The sequence below is a fragment of the Polypterus senegalus genome, chromosome 9 (genome assembly GCF_016835505.1).
Source record: "Polypterus senegalus isolate Bchr_013 chromosome 9, ASM1683550v1, whole genome shotgun sequence".
NCBI classification, from domain to species: Eukaryota; Metazoa; Chordata; class Cladistia; order Polypteriformes; family Polypteridae; genus Polypterus; species Polypterus senegalus.
In genome coordinates, this window is record NC_053162.1 from 70,575,120 (window position 1) to 70,600,096 (window position 24,977).

At 38.6% G+C, this 24,977-nt stretch overlaps 1 protein-coding gene across 2 annotated transcripts in view; it reads right to left on the reverse strand.

The window, feature by feature from the left end:
* elmo3 (engulfment and cell motility 3) overlaps positions 1 to 15,142 on the reverse strand; it is a 161,218-nt gene extending 146,076 nt beyond the window's left edge. For both annotated transcript variants that reach the window (XR_005634896.1, XM_039763223.1), the window contains exon 1: positions 14,888 to 15,142. The gene's annotated coding sequence lies outside the window, so the exon portion shown is untranslated. The remainder of the gene's footprint in view (positions 1 to 14,887) is intronic.
* Positions 15,143 to 24,977: the final 9,835 nt, after the last annotated feature.

The following is a 24,977-nucleotide window of genomic DNA, read 5'->3' on the forward strand; positions in this document are numbered from 1 at the left end:
GATAAATGGTCATAACTGGAACCAATTTTGTCGTCCATAGACTATAATAGACGTCTGCTCAATGGCCGTGGGAGGTGGAGTTACGCCTCCCACGTAATTTAGTGCCTGCCCATATAAGGCTGTCCGTCAGCGGCAATCCAATAGAAACACTGCCGCTAAATATTCATGGGTGAAGGACTGTGCTTATGCAGACGAAGATGAGATGAGTCAGGGTGGTGTTTGGCACAAACTCAGCGAAACTGCGAGAGAAACTTTTAAGTGTCGGGTCTTATATAATACAGCCATGGACATCGCACGAGATGGCACCAGCACAGCTGGGAACCTTCGATGCATGTACACCGAGCGGCTCACATGAACGTCAACTGCGGAAACAAAGCACGGTGTGAACCGTAAGTTTAAATTAAGTTTATAGACCCACTCCTGCTGCCATTTGTCATGCCTACGACGAGTATGGTATTCGCAAGATACAAGTTTAATGAGAAGTCACAAGGTATAAATGAGACTTTGGATCACTTTGTTGCGGAGTTAAAATTGCTGTAGCAAGAAACTTTGAAGTGCCGGGTCTTAGCTAACATTAAATAAAGTCATGGACATCGCAAGATCGCACGAGCACAGCTGAGAAACTTCGATGCATGTACTCCGAGCGGCTCGCGTCAACTGACTTTGCAGGACTGGAAAAGATTAAATTAAGTTCATACACACGCTACCGCTAAATATTCACAGGCAATTTCCACAACTTACTACCAGGAATGCCTGTTGAACATCTTACATTCACGAGTTCCGATTTGGGTGGTGAACACTTCGATGAATGAAACCTGTTATCTTTACAACGGTTGACAAACACGGAATAAACCTAAACACAACATGTCCTCCAAATACGAACCTGATTGAAAGAAATAATGCTAATCAAATCCTTGATGACAGCAACACTCATAACGGTCACAAGACTATTACATTGACAATCATGTTACGTTATTTTTAAAATGTTTCCTTTTCTTAGCACAAGCACAGCTGAGAAGCTTCGATGCATGTACTCCATAACGCGTTAAAAAAATAATGCATTTAATCACACTTTGCATTCCAAGCAAAGGGTAACTTTTGTCAATGCATGATTTCCTGGTACATCGATTACATTGATGCACACATCAGAGCTACAACAATGTAAGAGTCGGAAAAGAGCGCGTTGCTAGCACTGATCGGAGGCAGATTTCATTTCAAAAGACTACCCGACGAAAGCCTTGATAAAAGCGTCGTTTCGTGCAAACTGTGCAAAACTGAGTTTGCATACCACCGAGGCACTTCAACCTTACGGTTCCATCTAATGCAAAACATGTTACAGCGAGCACAGAAACTGTGTATGCTGCTAGCACTAGCAGTACGGGTTCGAGTACCAACAAAAGGTGTCGGCAGCCCAAACCTCATGAAATGACTGGCTTCAGGACCAAAATCAGTAAGTCAACATAGGTCAAACTTACAAATTCTCTCGCAAAATACATTGCTTTGGACTGTAGACCACTAACAGTGGTGGAAGATAGGGGGTTAGAAAATGTGCTACAGTTAGCGTATTTCAAGCAAAATTCAACAGCTTTATGACATTGAAAAGCAAGCAAAATTAGATGCATTACAGAAAGCAGACTTTGTGGCTCTTACTGGGGATCATTGGACTTCCGTGACCGTTAGTAATTCTAATTACAAAATGTTCAATGATCACACTGTTTTAGCCTAATGTACAAAATAATTTTGGCTAAGGTTACTCAGAGTTTAAAGGTGAAGCTGGTCAAATTACCTTTTATGTTTCTGCCTTATTTTGTTTAAGAAGAAAAACTGCAGTTTATGTTGAAATTTTTGTTATTATTATTTAAAGACAATACCATTCTGAAAATGTACTTAAAGTACTTAAAATACCACTTTATTTTTAAGTCTGCCAAATTTTAGCCAGGGATCATATTTTTGTTTCTGTTTTGAAATGAAATGCATTTTTTCAGAAATGAAAACAGCTTGAGTTTACAATATTCCTGTCCATGTCTATTATTTGATTCTGTCGCCCACTAAAACCCTTTTAAATTAAAAAACAATATTTGCGATTTGGGGAAAATTTTCATGTGTGTTTACATTCGATTAATGAAGATTAATTAATTACACAGCCTCTAATTAATTAGATTAATTTTTTTAATCGAGTCCCACCCCTAATTATTTATTTTTATATATATATATATATATATATATATATATATATATATATATATATATATATATATATATATATATATATATATATATATATATATATATATTATATATATGTAGATATGTATATGCATGTATATGCATATATATGTGTGTGTGTCTGTGTGTATACAGTATATATATGTATCTATATACAGTATATGTGTGTATATATCTATATCTATATATATGCCAGCAACACTCATGACAATGACAACACAATTAAATTGTCAATCATGTTACGTTATTATTAAAATGTTTCCTTTTCTTTTTCATTACTTCTTTAACACAATACTTCTCCGCTGCGGAGTGCGGGTATTTTGCTAGCTAAAAATAAAAAAAAACTGTGAAATCACATGTACATAAGTATTCACAGACTGTCAATGCACCTTTGGCAGCAATTACAGCCTCAAGTCTTTTTGAATATGATGCCACAAGCTTGGCACACCTATCCTTGGCCAGTTTTGCCCATTCCTCTTTGCAGCACCTCTCAAACTCCATCAGGTTGGATGGGAATCATCAGTGCACAACCATTTCAAGATCTCTCCAGAGATGTTCAATCGGATTCAAGTCTGGGCCACTCAAGGGCATTCACAGAGTTGTCCTGAAGCCACTCCTTTGATATCTTGGCTGTGTGCTTAGGGTCATTGTCCTGCTGAAAGATGAACCGTCGCCCCAGTCTGAGGTCAAGAGTGATCTGGAGCAGGTTTTCATCCAGGATGTCTCTATACATTGCTGCAGTCATCTTTCCCTTTATGCTGACTAGTCTCCCAGTTCCTACCACTGAAAAACATCCCCACAGCATGATGCTGCCACCACCATGCTTCACTGTAGGGATGGTATTGGCCTGGTGATGAGCAGTGCCTGGTTTCCTCCAAACGTGATGCCTGGCATTCACACCAAAGAGTTCAATCTTTGTCTCATTAGACCAGAGAATTTTGTTTCTCATGGTCTGAGAGCCCTTCAGGTGCCTTTTGGCAAATTCCAGGCGGGCTGCCATGTGCCTTTTACTAAGGAGTGGCTTCAGTCTGGCCACTCTACCATACAGGCCTGTTTGGTGGATTGCTGCAGAGATGGTTGTCCTTCTGGAAGATTCTTCTCTCTCCACAGAGGACCTCTGGAGCTCTGACAGAGTGACCATTGTGTTCTTGGTCACCTCCCTGACTATGGCCCTTCTCCCCCGATCGCTCAGTTTAGTTGGCCAGCCAGCTCTAGGAAGAGTCCTGGTGGTTTCGAACTTCTTCTACTTACGTATGATGGAGGCCGCTGTGCTCATTGGGACCTTCAAAGCAGCAGAAATTTTTCTGTAACCTTCCCCAGATTTGTGCCTTGAGACAATCCTGTCTCGGAGGTCTACAGACAATTCCTTTGACTTCATGCTTGGTTTGTGCTCTGACATGAACTGTAATCTGTGGGACCTTATATAGACAGGTGTGTGCCTTTCCAAATCATGTCCAATCAACTGAATTTACCACAAGTGGATTCCAATTAAGCTGCAGAAACATCTCAAGGATGATCAGGGGAAACAGGATGCACCTGAGCTCAATTTTGAACTTCATGGCAAAGGCTGTGAATACTTATGTACATGTGATTTCTCAATTTTTTTATTTTTAATAAATTTACAAAAATCGCAAGTAAACGTTTTTCATGTTGTCATTATGGGGTGTTGTGTGTAGAATTCTGAGGAAAAAAATGAGTTTAATCCATTTTGGAATAAGGCTGTAACATAACAAAATGTGGAAAAAGTGATGCGCTGTGAATACTTTCCGGATGCATGGACCTGTGACTGCCAGTTTAAGAACCATTGGTCTAGATAAGACAAGCATTTTAAAAGGACAGGCAGTCCTTGGGTTACGTTCGAGATAGGGACTGTAGGTTTGTACTTAAGTTGAATTTGTATGCAAGTCGGAACAGGTACATTATTTTAATAAATGCTATTGTTGACCAACTGTAACCAAGTGCTCTGCCAATGAATGATGGAGTTTCAACTCTCTCTGACCTCTTTATTATTAATACTTTATTTTCAATGGTGATGGTTTTTCTCTTCTTTACTATATCACCAGCACTTGCATCAGATTTGTGTTTCAGAGACATTGTTGAAGAGTGAAGACAAAAGGTTAAGATGAGCTCTTCTGCACAGCACTGGACACACTATCATAGCATGATATGGGGGCAGTGAGGGGCGGTTCATCACCAGTCCACCTCACAGTCACCTCCACTACAGTATGCTGCCTGCAGCGTCTGCCCACTGAGAACAAACATGGTGCGGCCAAAGCCCCCATTCAACAGGCAGTCATCCGAGGCACACTACAATGCTATCCCCCGCCGCCCCGTTCACCCTCAATGGCCTCCATTCAGCCACAACCAGGTCACCGCTTGCAGCATTCCAAGCCGCCCACCGAGAACGAACAGGGCATCTGTGTGTGGTGGGCGGGCAGTGAAACCGATTGCCACTGGGAGCCGCCCAAGGGACACTACACTGCACAAGCAGCGAAATTGCCCCCCTCCAGCCTCTGCCCAGCCACCGCTTGCAGCGTCCCCAGGCCGAAGATGACGGAGCAGCAGTTACTGAGGCGCATGCATTGCAGCTGCAGCTTTGTTCGCAAGTCGTAGGTTAGATGTCCTTAACCTGGGGACTACCTGTATATGATTTTTACTGATGCAAAATGGACAAAAGTGTTTTGAACTATTTCAAATTGTTTTCTTACATTGTTTTTGCTGTTTTTTCTTTAAACATCTGCTTATTTTCTGGAATGTTTTTAAATTAAGTATATAGATACATATTTGGATGAGACAAGGAATACAGGTGTTATGCCACACCTTTTATAGGTGCACTGATTAAGATATCGAGTAAGAAGCAACATGTATTCTACTATCTCCTATTGTGCAAGTCATAGTGATCGGAATTCTCAAATATACTTAAAAGCTCTTCAACATCTTTAGTATTTTTCTGCAATTACATTTATTGCTGGTTGTTGTGGTAGTCAATCTCCCACCAAGGCACATTCTGCAACATCTGCAGTTTGTCTGCAATGGATAAAAGGAGGCCCGGAGATTCATATTAGTTTGTTTTAACATGTATTTAATCCATTAAAATAACATTTGATGCAATCAAGTAATACTTCATCCACAATTTTTCACATCTTCATGCCTTTGTCGTCTTTAGGCACCATAACCTAACTGCCAGTACAATCCTGCCTAGAAGCATAATGAAATCAGAATGGTGTGAGCATTTGCTAAATCCCGAACATGCACAGAAAACCAGTTTGGAGTAAATGGAGAATATTCTGCAGAAGACTAACAAAGAAAGAATAAAATGAACAGACGAGAAAGATAACGGTGTTCTCAGATAGAGTATCGAATTGCTAGCCTACTTTATACAGCAAAAGACTTAATACCAGCTTTGCAAACATAGCCAGAAATTTACAGAGGTCTTAACACTGCCAAGTACCTTCTACTGTAAACAAAGCATTAGGGAGACAGCAAAGAATGTGTTCCTTATCTTGCAAAAGAATTTAGGCCATTTTAATCTTCGTTCTTGAGCATGTAAGTTAGCAATAAAGACGTTCTAAGTATCATGTTTTTATCAATGCCTAAAAACTTTTAAAAGGATCTGCAAAATCCCAAGGGAAGCATAGAGGTGCAGTGATTAGTGCTATTGTTTAATGCGCACATAATCCTAGTTTTGTATCTTGTGTCCAGTTGTTGTCTATGTGAAGTCTGTATATTCTCACCATGTCTTATGGAAATTTTACTCTGGTTTTACTCTCATATCCAATGACATGTTAGATTTGCTGGAAATTCTAAACTGGCCTCATGCAAGTATAAAGGTGGTTTCCTGCATGAGTGGACCGTGCAGTGGATTGGTGCCCCCAGCAATTTCCGGCTTCCTCTGGTCCCTTCATTATTTTATATCAGCTGGGCACGATACAATGACATTTCTCTCTGGCCTCCTGTCCAGGTAATAATTCATGCTCTCTCCTGGCTGGGATGCCTGTTCGGATGCCACACCAGATAAAGAGAGCTGAGAGATCAACCAGGTGGGTCTAACTGATCCTAGGTTGTAGCACTAACACCTGCTTAACTGAGTCCAGCTTTGCAAGGTACTACAACCTATCCCAGAAGCACTAGGTGCAAGGCATGAACCATTCTTTGAACAGAACATCACCAGTCTATGGTATGGTATGCTGCAGGCTTCTTTTAGTGTCCCTAAGGGCTAGGGAAGTGCCTGCCAATTGTTATTCTGGGATTATTGTGGACAAAAATGTGACCGGAACTGTGATTCAGTAGTGATAACCACTATACCACTGTGACTCCCAGAGATAGCATTATGTCACGTACCAGGCTGCGTTGTCACTTTCTAAAACTAATTCAGTTACAGAGAAAACAAACCGCCTGTGTTTAAGCACAATTCTCATATCTCACAGTAATAAAAACCTTTAAAATTGATTACAATATACAATTGGCTTAACCCATTTGAAAAACATGTATCATGCAACCCCTGCCCTGCTTTAAGCCCACACAGCAGACCCTACACTGTCTGCTACAGCTCTGTGATTTTATGCTGGCCTTGCAAAGCATCATACAGCACTTGGAGGGGATATAAAGCTGGATATTAGCACTGATGTCCGGACTCAATTCGATTCCGACTCACAATGTTTCAATTTGAACTAATGTCGATTTTTTCTTGACTGAATCAGCACACAACGATATATTTAAAGTGGTGGCGATTTTAGAAAGTACTTAACCATGCATAGAGAACATTAATGTAATGTGACAAATTTCAGTAATAGTTTATTTTGAAGGGTGTCTACATAGTGACTTCATAACATATGTATAAGCCCTGAATAATATTACTATAAAATAATCTGATATTGCTTCTTAAATAATAAATGTTACTTAATAACCTATTTGTGTGTTATGAATCTCCATGTAGATACCCTTCAACTAAACTGTTAGCCAAATGTATTCTCCTATTGGACATTTAAAATAATTTTGAATTCATCAAAATTAAAGATACTGTAGGAACACTTGGGTCTTTCTATAGTTACAAATGTCTTCAGTTGCTCATGTATAGAAGTCACGTTAATCAGTCTCCAAAATGTGTCCTAACAGTCCTCAGACAAAAAGGAAACATTTAAAAGGAGGATCCAGACCTCATGCTTGTTGATAATGGCACTGAATGAATGGAACATAAAAGAAAACGGACCGGCCATTGTTACTGATAATGTTACTATTATGAGTGTCTACTTAGAATTCCAAGAACAAAACTTAAAAGAAGTGGTGAGGCAGCCTTCTGCTACTATGCACCTAAAATCTGGAATAGCCTGCCAATAGGAATTCGCCAGGCTTATACAGTAGAGCAATTTAAAACACTGCTGAAAACATATTACTTTAACATGGCCTTTCTATAACTTCAATTTAACTTAATTTAACTTAATCCTGATACTCTATATGTTCAATTCATCATAATAACTATTCATGGTGGCTCTAAAATCCTTACTGACCCCTACTCTCTTTTCTGTTTCTTTTTCCAGTTTCTTTGTGGTGGTGGCCTGCACCACCTCCACCTACTCAAAGCTTCATGATGCTCCAACAATGATGGATGGATTAAAAGGCAGAACTCTACGTGACCATCTTCATCAAGCCCTTCCGTGAGAACCCTAAATCCAAAGAGGACTGTTTCATTTATGTTAGGTATGTTAATGCCCAGAGGGAACTGGGCGGTCTCATGGTCTGGAATCCCTACAGATTTTATTTTTTCTCCAGCCGTCTGGAGTTTTTTTTTTCTGTCCCCTGGCCATTGAACCTTACTCTTATTCGATGTTAATTAATGTTGATTTATTTTGTTTTCTTATTGTGTCTTTTATTTTTCTATTCTTTATTATGTAAAGCACTTTGAGCTACTGTTTGTATGAAAATGTGCTATATAAATAAATGTTGTTGTTGTTGATGAAGCTACTTTAAATTCGGCTGCTTTGTGCACATGCTCACTTTTGTATTGCTAGCTGCTCTGAAAATTCCAACAATCGCCTCCTTGCTTTGCCAGGTGAGACATGTTGTAGGGTCTCTTATCTTTACAGATAAAAAGTACTATAGATTCTGTTGTTTTTAGGGCTCAAGGTGAATTAAACAGAAGCCTGGAGCTAAACGCCATCTCCAGTGTAGATTGTTTAGGCTCTCCTCGTTTGAATGTCAACTGAGATTAAGTTTATGGGTGACATCAACATAAATGATTTCTCAAATTTGTAATGTTACAACAATAGTTAAATTCTGAGCTACATAGCTTTCATATGACTTTGCTTTCATTCAGTTGTTTTTCACCAACATACTGTTTAAATACGCAGTAAGTCCACACATCTATTTTAAGTGTCCAAGACATTAATTTCAGTAAAGAAGATGCACCATTTTATGTTAAGTAGTAAAGTACTTTTTCCGTAAAAAGCCTTAACAGGAGCATTAGCACAATCTACCGGTATCTTGACGCCAAAAACAAAGATAAGCAAAAATCTACATGAAGTAATTAAGCAGGATGTATTCACAAGCTCAATCTTAAGACTTTAAGAACCGATACTGAATCATTTAAACGAAAAATAACGATTAGTTGGCAAAACTGATATCTTTACCCAGACCTAGTAACACAATCACATGGTAAATTTTCTGGGAAAAATTTAGTGAAAGATGTCACTAGCAAAACCATCAAATTCACTGCGAAAAACACTATTACCAAATTTTGCCAATTAACACTTGTATTAAAGCAAATTCTTTTATGTTGTTTTTTTTTAACAAACTGACCCTTTTGTCACTGCTGGCTGAAATGCTAGTGCCCAGCTGTTATCTACACTACTTCACTGATGATTATCAATTTCCCTGCTCTCGAGAGTTGAAATTTGTTCTTTTTGTGTATTCTCAGATGCTACAATTGCAGTAACTTCTCACTGGGATGGAACCATGACTACTTCTTCATAATTCCTGGTTTATCATGATTTCATGAATGGAGGAATAATCCAACATTAATAAGTTTGATGCCTTGTTTAAAATTTACACTTATCTGCCTAGCAGACGCTTTTATCTAAAACAACTTAAAAAAAGGTCATAATCAAATAAACATCTAGGGAACTATTAAGGAACAAGTGTTACATGTTGAATATACTGTAGTTGGTTTCTTGTTGAATAATTGAATCCTTGGGCAACAAAGAGCAGTGGGGGGGAGGGGTGCTGGGGGGTAAGGGTTAAGATTGAGTTTCAGGGGTTTCACAGACATCACTGCAGGTCTTTATACTATTAAAAGACACAGCCCCAGTGGCCATATTCAATAGTATTATAAAGAATGATTTAAAGTTGATTCAACCTTAATTTAAAATTGCTACAAATCACAACACCATATAAAAGCCTAAAAGTACAATTGCTTCATCATAAACTGGATGAAAATAAATAACTACTATCAAGAGAGAATAAAAGCTTCTAACACCGTCCTCAGTTGTTTTCTTTCTACCATATTCTAAACAGCAATCCAGCATGCATTAAAACAAAAATAAAAAAAAGCATGTTTCATTTTGTTTAGGTGTGACTTATCTCTATTGCACTTAGTAACAAAATGAAGGAGTATAATAGCACTGCCTTAATATATATATTAAAAAAAAAAAAAAAGTAGTCTCATCCGTTCATTTCAGATTTATTGGCACACTTATAGTGTGTAATAAAATTCCTATCTGCAAGTTTGACCAACACTGAGCAGGAGGCCACTATCTGTGACCAACAGTCCAAGTCACACATCATTGGTTATGTATAATTTTCTTCCATTTATCCTTTATCTAAACCCACTTATAAACATCACATAATAATAGACAGTAGTGAGTGAACCAGCCAAGACTCAAATACAGTTTTGCTTGACATTTTGCAACCACAAAATTCACTAAAGAGAATGTTTCGGAGTTTTAGAGGTTTTTTGCACTTGAAAGAAAGGAACATTGCTCCATAAGGATTTGGCAACAATGTACACCCCTTTTGGGCCCGTATATTTCTCAGAAATAAAACTGTCTTTTAGAAATAAATATGGGCTAAACACAACCCACAATAAGACAAAATGTGGTACTCTTAGACAAAAGCTGTAACCTAGCACAATAATAAAATTGTTATCCATATCAGTTTAGAAGAAAATGCTGTATCTGCAGTCTTTTTTTCCCCCCAAGTAAACTAAAGTTTCTTCTTTTTAATTTGAATACTTTTGGATCTATGCACCATGTTATAACCCAAAGAAAAGGAAAGATTAAATTATTTATACAATTATGACATAAGAAAACAGTTATCTGAAATTCTCTTATACACTTGAGTCATCAATGCATAAATACAAATGGAGCAACTTTAAAAATATCTTACCAATTTTATAAAATTGTAAATTACATATTGGCTAATTGCTCACTGACCCTTTAGAAAAAGTCAAACCAAATGCACATGTACAAAATCAGTATTTTCTAACTTATTTTAGGTTTATATTTTAAAGTTACAAAAATTAACTAGTAAATTACTTATCTGTCTATGTTGGGATTAAAGGGTGTGGTTAGAAGCTTCTGCACATGTTGTGTATCTCAGTTCCTTAAATTTCATTTTATACAATCTCAGAAAAGATCACGGTTACAAACGGGTATTGGGCAGGAGTTGTACCAAGGACCATCTTTGAACAACTACCCAGTGCTTCAATCCATTTAGGTTTAGGATAAGAAAAGGAAGGCAAGATTGTCCGGCCAACAAAGGAAAAAAGGCTCATCCAGGCAAATCAGTCTACTAAGAATATGACAGTCTTTCAACATAAATATTTTCATCAAACCAATAAATCAAAAGTGAACTTTACTTACATGGACAATAAGATGCACATAAAGAAATTAAACTGGAAAATATCCTATGATCCTCTTTCTGACTGTTTTAATGAAACTTAAGGGTGCTAATAAGCACCAACACCCATAAAAAACAAACAACACTGGCATTTAAAATGCAATTTCCTTTTCAATGGCCATAGGAGATTGGAGGAAAAAACTAAAACATGCTGATTGCAAATTACCTGGGAAAGGACCTCCAGAAAGTTGTAAAACTGTGATATGCAAAAACATGTTATGAAAAACAGTTCTAATAGTATTCTGCAGATATATGACTAAAAACCATTACTTTTGTCATATAATTAGTATTTATTAATCTACTGTCATGAACCAGATCATTAGAAACATTAAAGAAGTGCAGTTTTGATGTGTTTTGGCAGGACAAGGTTTAAAACAATCTGAAAATGCTTATGGTATGCCAAATAGTCCGACACAAAAGAGGCTGCTCTAGCCAAAAAAGTAATGAAGTGATTATCTTTGTAATTGTGAAAGGAGGTAGTAAAGTTTGTCATTTCAGTTCCCTGAATGTATGAAAAGACTTTCAGATCAAACAATGTAAAACAACCCATAAATATACTACAAGGAGTAGATATCAACATAAAAAAGCCATACACCCCATTCACCCTGGATGAAAATAAAAGGGTCACATCCATGGACTGAGAGCTACTGAATGGCCTTATCATAAAACTATCCACAAATTATGCAAAAGTACTAAGAACAGAAGACAACTAGAAACTGCAAACTGAACCTGTGAGCAATAAAAATCTCTTTAATAACAAAGCAAGCCCAGCAGGCTTCCAATTAGTCAGCTGTCATACCAGACCTGGCAAAACCTAACCACAAAATGGATAAGAATTACTAAAATTCAGAAAAACTTTGAAATAACTTTTATTAATTGAATATATTATTTTTACTGAAAAGATTATGTTCCTAGTAAAAGCAACATAAAATAAGGACTGTCTGATGGAGGAAAAGAAAAAAATAAATAAACATCCATCTATTTACTGATTAAACCAATTCAAGGATGCAGAAAGCCAGAAATTAGCTTAACAGAAACAGACAGAAGACTGGAATTAACCACAAAATCAGGTGCCAGTCCATCACATGGCATACTCACTCACAACTAACTGCACCAATAACATAATATGTACATCGTCAGGATACAAGGGAAAGCAATGAGAAAGTGTCAAATTATTAAGCAGGCCAATAAAATGTACACATTGAAAAAATGCAGTTAAAAAAATGATACAAACACACACATATGCATATATTGTATGTTCATCCTGCATACGCCAGGTGATCCATTGATCCTCGCCACTGAGAATTCCAGTAAAGTCAAATGAAAAAATACAGATGACAATTTAGTTATTCTTTAATTTTCTGTAATGCCTCGGTCTGCAAGTCTCACAAATCCTTTTATAAAAAGCTTAAAATGGACATTGCCAAGAAAATATCTAGAAATTAAAATAAAATGGACACCTAAGTAAATAACAAAACAATTTTTTTAATTACTCTAAAAAATACAATTGGAAAGAGAATTCAGCACCGAACAATGTCATTTAAAAAGAAGCCTACATAAGTAAAGGCTGCATTTAGGCAACACAACTGGCTGACCACATTATAAATGCCGTATTAAACTTACATTGATAGGTAGCTTAATCACTGTAAATGTATTACTATTTTTAATGTAGTTTTACATTTATGTTGCAGTATTAGGAGTGGCACAGTGTTTACCCATGTAATAATTCCAAGGACCTTAGCTCTATCACCAGCTTGTTTACCTACTCTGTGAAGTTTCCATTTTTAACTGTTACCTTTCAAGCTTTTTTAGGCTATTCTGACCCCCTTCCATATTCTAAAGATATTTACATTACAGTAACTGACAAGCATAAATTAGTTCCCAAGTATAGTTTATGATAGGCTGGCATCCATTCTTACTTTGGTAATAAACAGAACATACTCATAAAACAGAAGTCTGGATTTCAGTAATGGCACAAAAGTTAATTATGCTGTTGTTTAATTATGAATTCCTGTGATCCAACAGAATCATCTCATAATTGTATGTAAATATCAATCTTGTGGTTGTTTGTTCTTAATTATTCGCTGTTATTTTATATATTATTAACAGATTAAAATAAAACATGCATATTTTTAAAAACAGTTCTATGTCTGTGTGGAAATGGTGTCTGTTTTCAGAACTCCATTGTAAAAAGAGATGGCATTTTATAAGGCATGGTGGAACTGAAACAATTCAATGACTTGCTAACTGGTATCTTCCTTTGTTATTATTATTACTATATAAACTTGGCTTTTGAAATGGTGGTAACAATAACCCTGTGGTAAAACAAAGAAATAAATGCAATTTTGAAAACATATTTCAACCCATCCATTTTCAAACTTATGCTTTCCACGGTCAACAGGAGGCAAAGTCCAACCCTGCAGCTTCCGACAGGAACCAACCATGGATGAGATGCATATCTGACATTGGCCACATTCACCCACATGACTTGCTCTGCAAACAAGGAGCATCTGGTCTGCTCCAAGTGAAGAAGAAGAAAACTACACATAGACCAGGAAGAAGATCGCTCTCATGTTCATGCAACTGCTGTAGCTCCATAGTAATGCGAACATTAATTTTATTTTAATTCTTTTCATTTTTATTACTATTTAATTTAATATTGTTTCTTTGTATCAGTATACTGCTGCTGGATTATGTGAATTTCCCCTTGGGATTAATAAAGTATCTATCTATCTAATAATTCTTTTCATGTATATAGTACGTTTCTCACTTCTTAAAGCGTTCTCCATGCAGGGATAACCCAGGTAACGACTCCACAACCTCCTTACTGCAATGCAGCACCACTTCCAAAATAAAACACAAACTTTACTACCATTATTGGTTACAGTATTTTTAATAACAACTTGCTAAATAATAAATAGCAAGTTTCTGGGACTTCTGCAGCACTTCCCAACTTTTGTCAAATGTACCATACGTCCACATGTATGCACTTTTGAGTCGCTACTCATCGTTACAGAAAGTGCTTGAGTTGCCGCAAAACCACCCACGAGACGAGGGGAGAACGTGTAAACAAGTTTCGACCCAAGGACGATGGAACCCTAACTACTGCGCCACTGTACCACACGAGAAACAAACTAGCAAGGCAGATCGCTTCTCTATTACAAGTACCTACCCCTTCTGAAATTAATTTTCAATTTAAAGGCGGAGTCTCGACTTTCTCCACCCCTTATAAGTGCTGTACCTAGATATTGGGCTAATCGGTTACACTGATTTCTTCCTCCTTTGCACTACACGCTACGGAACTAGCCGTTATAAATAAAACACACGTAGATTGAAAATGGGAAGAAAAAACACAGTAGACGTTGAAACTATGCCATAAAAAAGCCCAGAAAAGATAAGGTGATTATGATATTAAAGCCATGAAGCAAGTGGGGGCCTGGGCGGACGGCCAATTATAAGGGGGTGCCGTAAAGAAAGTCCAGTACCCTAGTAACAAAGCCAGTGTTTTGTTCATTTTGCGGATTTATGCTTGTTTGAGAGCGGCAGCGCCCCCCGCGATCCTGACTTGGGTTAGGCGAGTTTAAGAAGGTTAAGTTATGAAAGCGGCAGTGATCTACCAACACAGGTAAACGTGCTGCTGTGGGGCGTTTTCCGAAAAGAGCACCCCCAAACGTGTCGCCTCGGCGTCGTCCAGAGCAGTACATAAACGCGTCCCCACCGCAGTCACACCCCCACCCCCTTTTCCCAGCCAGAGAAATACGCTTCCTACCTGTTTTCCAAATTTCTTTTTCCTTCTTTCGTCTTCTGTTCCCTCTCACCAAGGCGTCCAAAGTTGACTTTGCACACACTTATGTGGACGCACGCCCAGTCACCTCCCGCCCCACAACCTGGGGGAGAAAATACGAACTCCCCAAAAGTTAGAAATCCGTGCTTAAGTTTGCGCAAGTTCGTTGCCCAGTTCCGGGTAGAATCTGACTAACAAGTGTTAACCCTCAGCAAGCCCCCGAGCTCGCTCAGGCTCCGCCCCTTCAGACAGGCAAAGCTCCTTGACAGTCGGGCGGGGAGAGAGAGTGTGAGAGCGCGCTCGCTTCCCTGAACCGTCGCGCCGCACATTCTCCGCATAGCTCCGTCGGAAGAACGCAAATGGTTCACGCGGAGGCTTAACCGACTTCGCTCTGGACTATGATAAGGCACGGTGATGTCCACTTAGCCAGGAGTTAAGAGAAAAGGTTCGAGCCACGTAATGTTACGCTCCGAATGTAATCTTCTCTTGAAACTTCGCCAAAATTTGCCTACCCTTTTTCCCGCTCTGCCTATTTGGCAGTTTTGGATGAAGGCTCAGACAGCATGGCCAGAAGATATCAACAATTTTACGAAATATATTCCCTGATGATCTTGGAAAACGATGGGGAATCGGGTCTTTTTCTTAAAAGTAATTTGGTGTATGTTTCAGTTCAATATGTGCCAAGTATGCCACAATTCAAATTAAAATTATTCGGCCATCTGCCTAACCTGCTTATCCAGGGCAGGGTCACAGGGCAGCTGGAGCCTATCCCAGGAAACATCGGGTGTAAGGCAGGAAGAACACCTGGACAAGGCGCCAGTACAAACCCACACCAGGGACCAAGCTGAGCAATCCCAATTGCTTGAATCAGTATGGTTCAGGTATATTTTGTCTTCAGTTGTCAGCGTGCCCAGACCAAGATCTAACCTGTGCATTTAAACAATTTTGAGCAAAAAGGTCTTTATCTCACTCAGTTAGCCTTTGATTTAAATTATTTCTAATGCTTTGACAGCAATATTTGGAGTAAAGTCAGATGGGCCAAAACTGTAATGTAATGTAATTTTATACCATATTGCTTAATTTGCTACCTTTAGGCAGTACAGTACATACAAAAAATAAACTTTGTGAGGTGTAACCAACCCATCTTCCCTATTCTGTCTTCTGTATCTATCCACGAGGAGATACCTACTAGTTGGGATATATATACTATGTACAGTATATACCAGTTGAGTATATAATCTTGGAGAATGATGGGAAAGAGATCTTTCAATGGAAATTTCAGAAAAAAGGAAATTTGGCCAGTCATAAAATGCATTCTGGTTTATAAAGCACTAAGCATGCAATCATTCGAATAAAAAATTGTTCATCGTTCACATAAATGAAAATCTTGAATTGGCTAAAATGTATGCAGTGCTTGGTCTAACCTGTGAGTGATATCATCAAACGTTTCCATCCGTAGTTCATATGTTTTAGGAATTTCCTACACTCAAACCATTTTGGGCAAAAAACTTTTATATCTTTTGATAACCTTAAATTTAAAATCTCTCTTAATGCTTTAACAACAATATGTGGAGTAATAGCTGAATGGATAAAAGAATGATCTGAAAAATCTGTTGTAATATTCTATACCACACCACTTAGACAAAGCTGATTTTGTCAAGCTGGAATAATCCCATTCCACCTTCTATAAATCAGTGGGAGAGCGAGGTTCTGTATTATCTCAAATCAAAACAAAATACAAATTCTCCTTATGAGGATCTGGTCAGCTTTTTTCAGAAGCTGGCAAGATCTCTTTTTTTTCCCCGCATTATTGCATATGAAGAATTACCTTAGTCCATATCTCATTATGCAACTGTTCCAGTGATTTTTAGCAGTACAGTAGTCCTCCTTGAAAGAATCTTACTGATTCGGAGGCAGGCAGCAGTGCATTCCTGTGAAACCGATCGTAATGTGACATACCCAACAACTCAGACCAGCTAGTCTGCGAATGGCTAGGATAAAATCAAACAGGTGTGGTTTTCTCTTTGGTCAGAGCTGAGAACCAATGAGCATTCAGCCATAAGTACAATGCACAGAATGTTAACGATGAGGAATAAGGAACACTGGGTTGCTGTGGAGCTTGCAAACAAAAGGCCAGCTCATCTGTCTGATGTCTTGTGTTTTACACAACATGACAGAATGGAAGAAAGAAAAAAAGGGGCCAAGAATGTGACTGAACTCACCATACCGATTAACCCTTCATACACCGTCAGCTACAGTGGTGTGAAAAACTATTTGCCCCCTTCCTGATTTCTTATTCTTTTGAATGTTTGTCACACAAAATGTTTCTGATCATCAAACACATTTAACCATTAGTCAAATATAACACAAGTAAACACAAAATGCAGTTTTTAAATGATGGTTTTTATTATTTAGGGAGAAAAAAATCCAAACCTACATGGCCCTGTGTGAAAAGTAATTGCCCCTTGTTAAAAATAACCTAACTGTGGTGTATCACACCTGAGTTCAATTTCCGTAGCCACCCCCAGGCCTGATTACTGCCACACCTGTTTCAATCAAGAAATCACTTAAATAGGAGCTGCCTGGCACAGAGAAGTAGACCAAAATCACCTCAAAAGCTAGACATCATGCCAAGATCCAAAGAAATTCTGGAACAAATGAGAACAGAAGTAATTGAGATCTATCAGTCTGGTAAAGGTTATAAAGCAATTTCTAAATCAAAAATGGCAAAAACATGAAACAGTGGTGAACCTTCCCAGGAGTGGCCGGCCTACCAAAATTACCCCAAGAGCGCAGAGACGACTCATCCGAGAGGTCACAAAAGACCCCAGGACAACGTCTAAAGAACTGCAGGCCTCACTTGCCTCAATTAAGGTCAGTGTTCACGACTCCACCATAAGAAAGAGACTGGGCAAAAACGGCCTGCATGGCAGATTTCCAAGACGCAAACCACTGTTAAGCAAAAAGAACATTAGGGCTCGTCTCAATTTTGCTAAGAAACATCTCAATGATTGCCAAGACTTTTGGGAAAATACCTTGTGGACTGATGAGACAAAAGTTGAACTTTTTGGAAGGCAAATGTCCCGTTACATCTGGCGTAAAAGGAACAGAGCATTTCAGAAAAAGAACATCATACCAACAGTAAAATATGGTGGTGGTGGTGTGATGGTCTGGGGTTGTTTTGCTGCTTCAGTACCTGGAAGGCTTGCTGTGATAGATGGAACCATGAATTCTACTGTCTACCAAAAAATCCTGAAGGAGAATGTCCAGCCATCTGTTCGTCAACTCAAGCTGAAGCGATCTTGGGTGCTGCAACAGGACAATGACCCAAAACACACCAGTAAATCCACCTCTAAATGGCTGAAGAAAAACAAAATGAAAACTTTGGAGTGGCCTAGTCAAAGTCCTGACCTGAATCCAATTGAGATGCTATGGCATGACCTTAAAAAGGCGGTTCATGCTAGAAAACACTCAAATAAAGCTGAATTACAACAATTCTGCAAAGATGAGTGGGCCAAAATTCCTCCAGAGCGCTGTAAAAGACTCACTGCAAGTTATCGCAAACGCTTGATTGCAGTTATCACTGCTAAGGGTGGCCCAACCAGTTATTAGGTTCAGGGGGCAATTACTTTTTCACACAGGGCCATGTAGGTTTAGATTTTTTTGTTCTCCCTAAATAATAAAAACCATCATTTAAAAACTGCATTTTGCGTTTACTTGTGTTATATTTGACTAATGGTTAAATGTGTTTGATGATCAGAAACATTTTGTGTGACAAACATGCAAAAGAATAAGAAATCAGGAAGGGGGCAAATAGTTTTTCACACCACTGTATGTCAGGCAACACATTATTGGCCATTACAAAAAAGGGGCAAAAATGACTATGTTGGAAGGCTGCCAAGCAGACGATAAATGTGACATGCCCAGTGATTTTCAGCTATTTAAATTGACATAGCCTGGTCCGATGAGATCAGCAGCTGCGCTTGGCAAGTCTGATGTATCCAGTGACTAGAAGTGACATAATGTGACATCAGCTTTAGATGGGGCTGTCCTGTTTGTATTGCTCTCTTTTGGGTGGCATTGAGTGCGGAGTTTCATGCACTGTCTTCAGAACTTATTATTGCACCTGCTGTGTTATGTTATTTTAATTTGACTGGGTAGTGTTTTGCTTTTATGCTTTGCTTTAATACAATAAAAAATAAGGGGTCAAAGGCATACTTTAGGCTTATTAATTGTGGTTTTATGTATTATCATTTTTTATTTTATGGGGGGAAAATATTTTCTAGCATATCTCTGTGTTCAGATGGAGTTCTGGTTGTATTATACAGAAGACTTGTATAACAAGTTAGCCAAATACAAATTAGCACAGTAGTGAGATTTCTTTGAGCACAGGCAGTGAGTCCTGCTGAAATTCACTGAAGGATGTTAACACAGTATGGAAATGAAAGCAATAGGACTCAATGAAAGGTTTATGAATGGGTAGGAAGGTTTAAAGTGGGAAGAACAAATGTAACCAACGACGGTTCATCTGATTGGCCATCAACATCACGCACACAAGCCCAGTTCAACATGGCAAATGCCTTCATCACTGTTGCCGCACATTTGAATATCAGCTATGGCACTGCACTTGCCATAGTGTTTGATGGCTTGGTGTACCATACATTTTGCCTAAGGTAGGCGCTCAAACAGCTTACTGATCTGCACAAGCCAACATCCTTTGGTGAATTTCAGAAGGTTTCCCTCCCTATGGCCAAAGATGTCTCAGTATGGTGTGCTGTTCAACAATGATGCATCCCTGCAGTGGTGTGTCCATGTTCATTTGACTTTGGCTTCAACTAGACTAACAGCAGAGTGCTGTGCTTTGCGTGTTTCAAACTACTCATAAGCCATCAGCAATGTATTCTTATCCATTGCAGCTAACATGAAATTTTTAAATTGCCTTATTCTTTATTTTTCCCTGTAAAATGAAGTGTATTTCAAACACCACCCAAGGGGTGCACCTTCTACATCCAAACATGAGAAACACCACTTTTCTTGGACAGTTCACCCCAAACCACAGATGGTTTACATGTGATATACCTCTTAAAATTGTTTTGAGTTCATTTGATTTTATTTGCTGTATGTTACATGGACATTAGAGTGCTCATTTGTGCTTGTCCTCAGCAACAAAAAAAATCTTAATTAACATAAGCCACCTTAGTTTGGGATGATTTATTTCATAACATAGTAGTGCAACACACAAGAATAGTGGTGCCAGATATCTGAAATATTGAAATGTGTGCTTCAATTCAAATATTTAAAGTCTCAATATTATTAATTGTAATAGAAATTTGCCAAATCAAAAACAACGACATATTTGTAATCACTGACTTTGAAATAGTCTAAAACGATACCGGGCGGCATGGTGGCGCAGTGGTTGCGCTGCTGCCTCGCAGTTAGGAGATTCGGGTTCGCTTCCCAGGTTCTCCCCGTATCTGTGTGGGTTTCCTCCGGGCTCTCCGGTTTCCTCCCACAGTCCAAAGACATGCAGGTTAGGTGGATTGGCAATTCTAAATTGGCCCTAATGTGTGCTTGTTGTGTGGGTATGTTTGTGTGTGTCCTGCGGTGGGTTGGCACCCTGCCCAGGATTGGTCCCTGCCTTGTGCCCTGTGTTGGCTGGGATTGGCTCCAGCAGACCCCCGTGACCCTGTGTTCGGATTAAGCAGGTTGGAAAATGGATGGATAAAACGATACCCCATATGCTTATGTTTGAAATATGTCATTTGTAACCTTCTGGGAGTATCTCTTAGAGGGCCATATTTGTGATCAGCAACCTCAAAACAGCTTAAAACGATACCTCACTTCACCTATATTATCGATACCCATTTTTTCACAGTATTGAAAAAAGAAGTAACTTTGCCCCCCTTTATTGCATTAGGGTGAACCCCTGGGGTCAGTTGATGTGGCATGCACAACTATAAAAGTCATTTTTGCTGAAGACACTTATTGACTTTCTCTTTATCATAACAGCATAATTAACAACAAAACATTGTACAAAAATGGCTTTAAAAGAGTATTTTTTCAGGTCTGGAGGAGCTCTAAAAAATTTAATGTCTTGCATAAATAGACATCGTGTGAGAATTTTCTTGTACCAGCGAGTCAGGAGGCATTGGACAAAAAAAAAAAACTAAAGTGATTTCAAAGCGTTCATAAGTAATTCTTATCTAATTTAACAAAAGGAAACGTGTCTTTGTGTGTGTCTGTGTGTGTGTCTGTCTGTCTGCATTCTGTTGCTATGTCTCTGTTTTATGAAATTTGGAATATGATTCGTAAAAGCAGGGCTAATGTTTGTGACGCACCATCAGTTGGAATGAAAAATGCAATGCATTTTATTACTACGTGCATTAAAAAATACATTCCAGTAGATGGTGCACTGCAAATGTTAATGCTCTCTACTACCCAACCGAGAAAAATTGCCGGGTGGACATAAATCAGCTTATCAACCTTAACAAGAGGAAACATATCTGCATATTTGGGAATCCTTACAGTTGCTCGGGTTAGGATGAAAAACTTTAAAAATCAAGTAAAACATTTAGAAGAATGATAAAAAAATGTATTATAATAAAAATACCAAAGGCTGCAGTGGGCTGGCGCCCTGTCTGGGGTTTGTTTCCTGCCTTGCGGCCTGTGTTGGCTGGGATTGGCTCCAGCAGACCCCCGTGACCCTGTAGTTAGGATATAGTGTGTTGGATAATGGATGGATGGATACCAAATAAAGGTCTAAAAAGAAGTAAATTAGTCTTATTGGCCTATTCTGTTGTTCAACGTTATACGTCAGGAACAGCAGCATGATAACGACTCTGTAATACCTGTTTGGATTACATTAACAAGGTTTATAGCTGTGAGGCTAATAAATGATAACTTTGCTTTGTGGGCAATGGATGAGTGAAAATAACAATAAATTGTTATTCATGTACTTTTTATGCATGGCTAGACTCGCTAAACCAGTCCAATGTTGTAACAAATACTGCCAAATTGTCCCAGCAAAACACTTTGGTGAAAACAGGCAACATTACTGCAATGAGGGAAAAAGATTTTATTATACCAGACCAAATGGACAAACAATGTATCAAATAAAAAACATGAGGTTTGCATTACTTAGATTTCAACCTATCTTAGACAGGTACCACGGCTAGTTAACACAATAAATAGTAATGAAAATAGCAGCAAAAATACAATCCATACAATTCTGAATGCAACATACTTTACAGGACTACTATACAACATACAGCTCTACAGGCCATCATAAGTCAATTCTTTTAGTATGTTTATTGTGAGTTGTCATTAAAGAAGGCATAAAAGGCTTATTATGCTGCACATTTGGGGTTAAATAGCAACAGCAAATTTTTGTAGGTAAGCACAAGTGCTCGCTGATGAATATGGCATCATTCTACCAGCTTCTACATGAACCTACTCACAATAAGCAGGTTGAAAATGGAAGGATGGATGCTTCTGCCATAGACAGCAGTTATGAATTGCCTAGCACCTGTTAACAGACAATTATTCAATCATTAATAAGTTCTTAGTTCTTTATATACGCAGGCTGCCTCAGGTTTGTGGAGTTGTGGGCTGTGTCTAGCTAGACTCAGGACATAAATGCAGAAAAAAAAAAAAAACAAGATGAGTATTTACTTGGTTTAGAAAATAGTTTTGATGTTTAAGAACACAATTAAAGTAGGATCACTTTATTCTGGCACTTAAGAGTTGCATTCAACCAGTTTCAAATGGGGAGTTGTGAGGACTGGTCAGCGAGGAGCGGGAGCAGAATCATCAATCCTTTTTGAATACTCATTGTCACTGCAGGAATCAAGGACCTCAGAGGGATGATTGGGAGATTCTAAGTATTAGAACGTGCAGAATGGCATGGAGGTGGAGGTATTGGATTGAGTGCTAATGGGTGGCCAAATTCAGCCATCATCATTGATGCACTGCAGAATTCTAAACAAGTCTCTTAACCTTCATCTGTAGAAACAGGAAAATAATGGTGTTATTATGCACTTGTGGGTTAGTGTATGGTAGAAGAATCATCAGAATATAAGTTTTACAAATGACCAAGACTTCTAAACAGCTCTGTCTTATGACTCCCAATATCAAAACCACATACATTTTAAAGTATATTAAGGTTTCTGCTTAAACCACATGACTTGGTAGCCTGTTCTACATTCCCACAACTCTTTTGGTAAAGTGGGGCTTCCTGGCTTCTGGCCTAAATACATTTCCCCAAGTCTCTGTATTCATTAATGGGTCACAATTGTACCAGCAAAATTTTATCAAGGACTTTAAGAATTTTGAAAGCACTGGATCAAGTTCCCACCCTGTTTTTCTGGTTCGTACTCTGTTTTTGCAAGAAACATTTTCATCTGGTGCAGCATGGTGGCAGCTCTGCTGTACAGCAGTAAGGAGACATGGGTTCACGTCACTAGTCCTCCCTACGTGGAGTTTCCGCCAGTTGTCCCACTATCCTCCCACAGTCCAAAGACATGTATGTTATGTGGATTGGTGATGCTAAATTGACCCTAATGTTTGTGTGATGGTGTTACCTTTGATGGACTGGCGCCCTGAACAGGGGATTGTTCCTGTCTTGCACCCTGTGCTAGCTGGGATAGGCTCCAGACTGCTGCTACCCTTTGGAAAATGACAAGACATGACAGTTTCATCTGTCCAATCATCCACTCCTGAACAAGATGAAATCCACAGCAAATTAAGGCCATGGGAAGCCAAAGCCTGCTTCGGTGGCATTGAGCACAAGGCAGGGCTCAGCCATAGATGGGGCATCAGGCCATCAAACGTTTGTAATCAGTTATGCACTGCATTCTATTTGTCAACAAAAGCAAATGTTACTCCTCCACTTTCATCATTAGTTTACTGCTTCAGTGAGCGGACACAATGGAATGAGTGAAAATTGCTTTATTAATCCAGAGAAAGAGGTTTTTAATTAGTGGTAATTAAACTGCAAGGCACTAACAACAATACCATTTATTTCAAAGCACATTTTCATGCAATGGATGTAGCTGAACATGCTTTACAACATGTCAGACAAGTAGAAGGCACTATGGGAACTTCAGGCTATGAACTTGAGTTAGGTGAATGCACATGAAATGGAGGTGTTACAATTGACACCAATTTATCTGTTAGTCATCACCATTTAAGACGTGCCTCCTGCATGTTAGAAAAATTACAAAATATCTGCAAGATTTAGAAGAATTAGTTGAGTGGTTTTCAAGTTCAGTCCTGAGGGACGCCCATTAATGCAGCTTTTTGCCACAGCCAGTTTCACAAACAGTGAGTCGTTTTCTCTTTGCCTTACCTTTCTTTATATCAGCCCCCCTTTTTCTTCTCTTACTTAGTAGTAGCGCGACATTTACATTTGTAAGAAACTCCAAAATATTGGTATCTTTTTGCCACAGCTTTAAATCCTTAACTCCTTTTGGCCATTTTCTTACAGTATTAATTTGACTTTTCGTTTGGCATTTGCTCCCTTACTTATATCCAAATAATGACGATTAAGGACAAGTGTGACTATGGCACCCACCATGGCTGACGCATTTACTTTGCTCTCTCGACTTCAGCATGTTTTTGTTTTTCTGTTAGTGATATAGTGCCTTTTAAACTTACAACTAGCTTGTGCAGTATTGCAATACAATCGTGAGGAACAATGCTAAAAAAAGTTAAAATCAATCCAAACCATAACTCATAAATGTACTTCCTGCTGCGGTATGTCATCAGGCACTGTGCACTTTATCTTGTAATCTTATAACTGTAATTGCTATTTATTTTTACACTTTTTATCTTTTCTGTCTTTGTATATGAAGGTGAGCAAGCAAAGTAAGAATTTCATTACAAGCTTTTAACATGTGTTTTTACTGCGTATATGACAATAAACTTCTTGTATCTTGAAGTGGTGCAGACGCCACAGCAAATGATACTGAGTGCTGAAAGGCTGAAGCCACTTTAGAGTCAGTGCCTCTAGTGTCCCCATTAGTAGGTAATGGCTTAACTAAGCAGAAGACCTAGTAAAGTGAAACAAAAATTATGA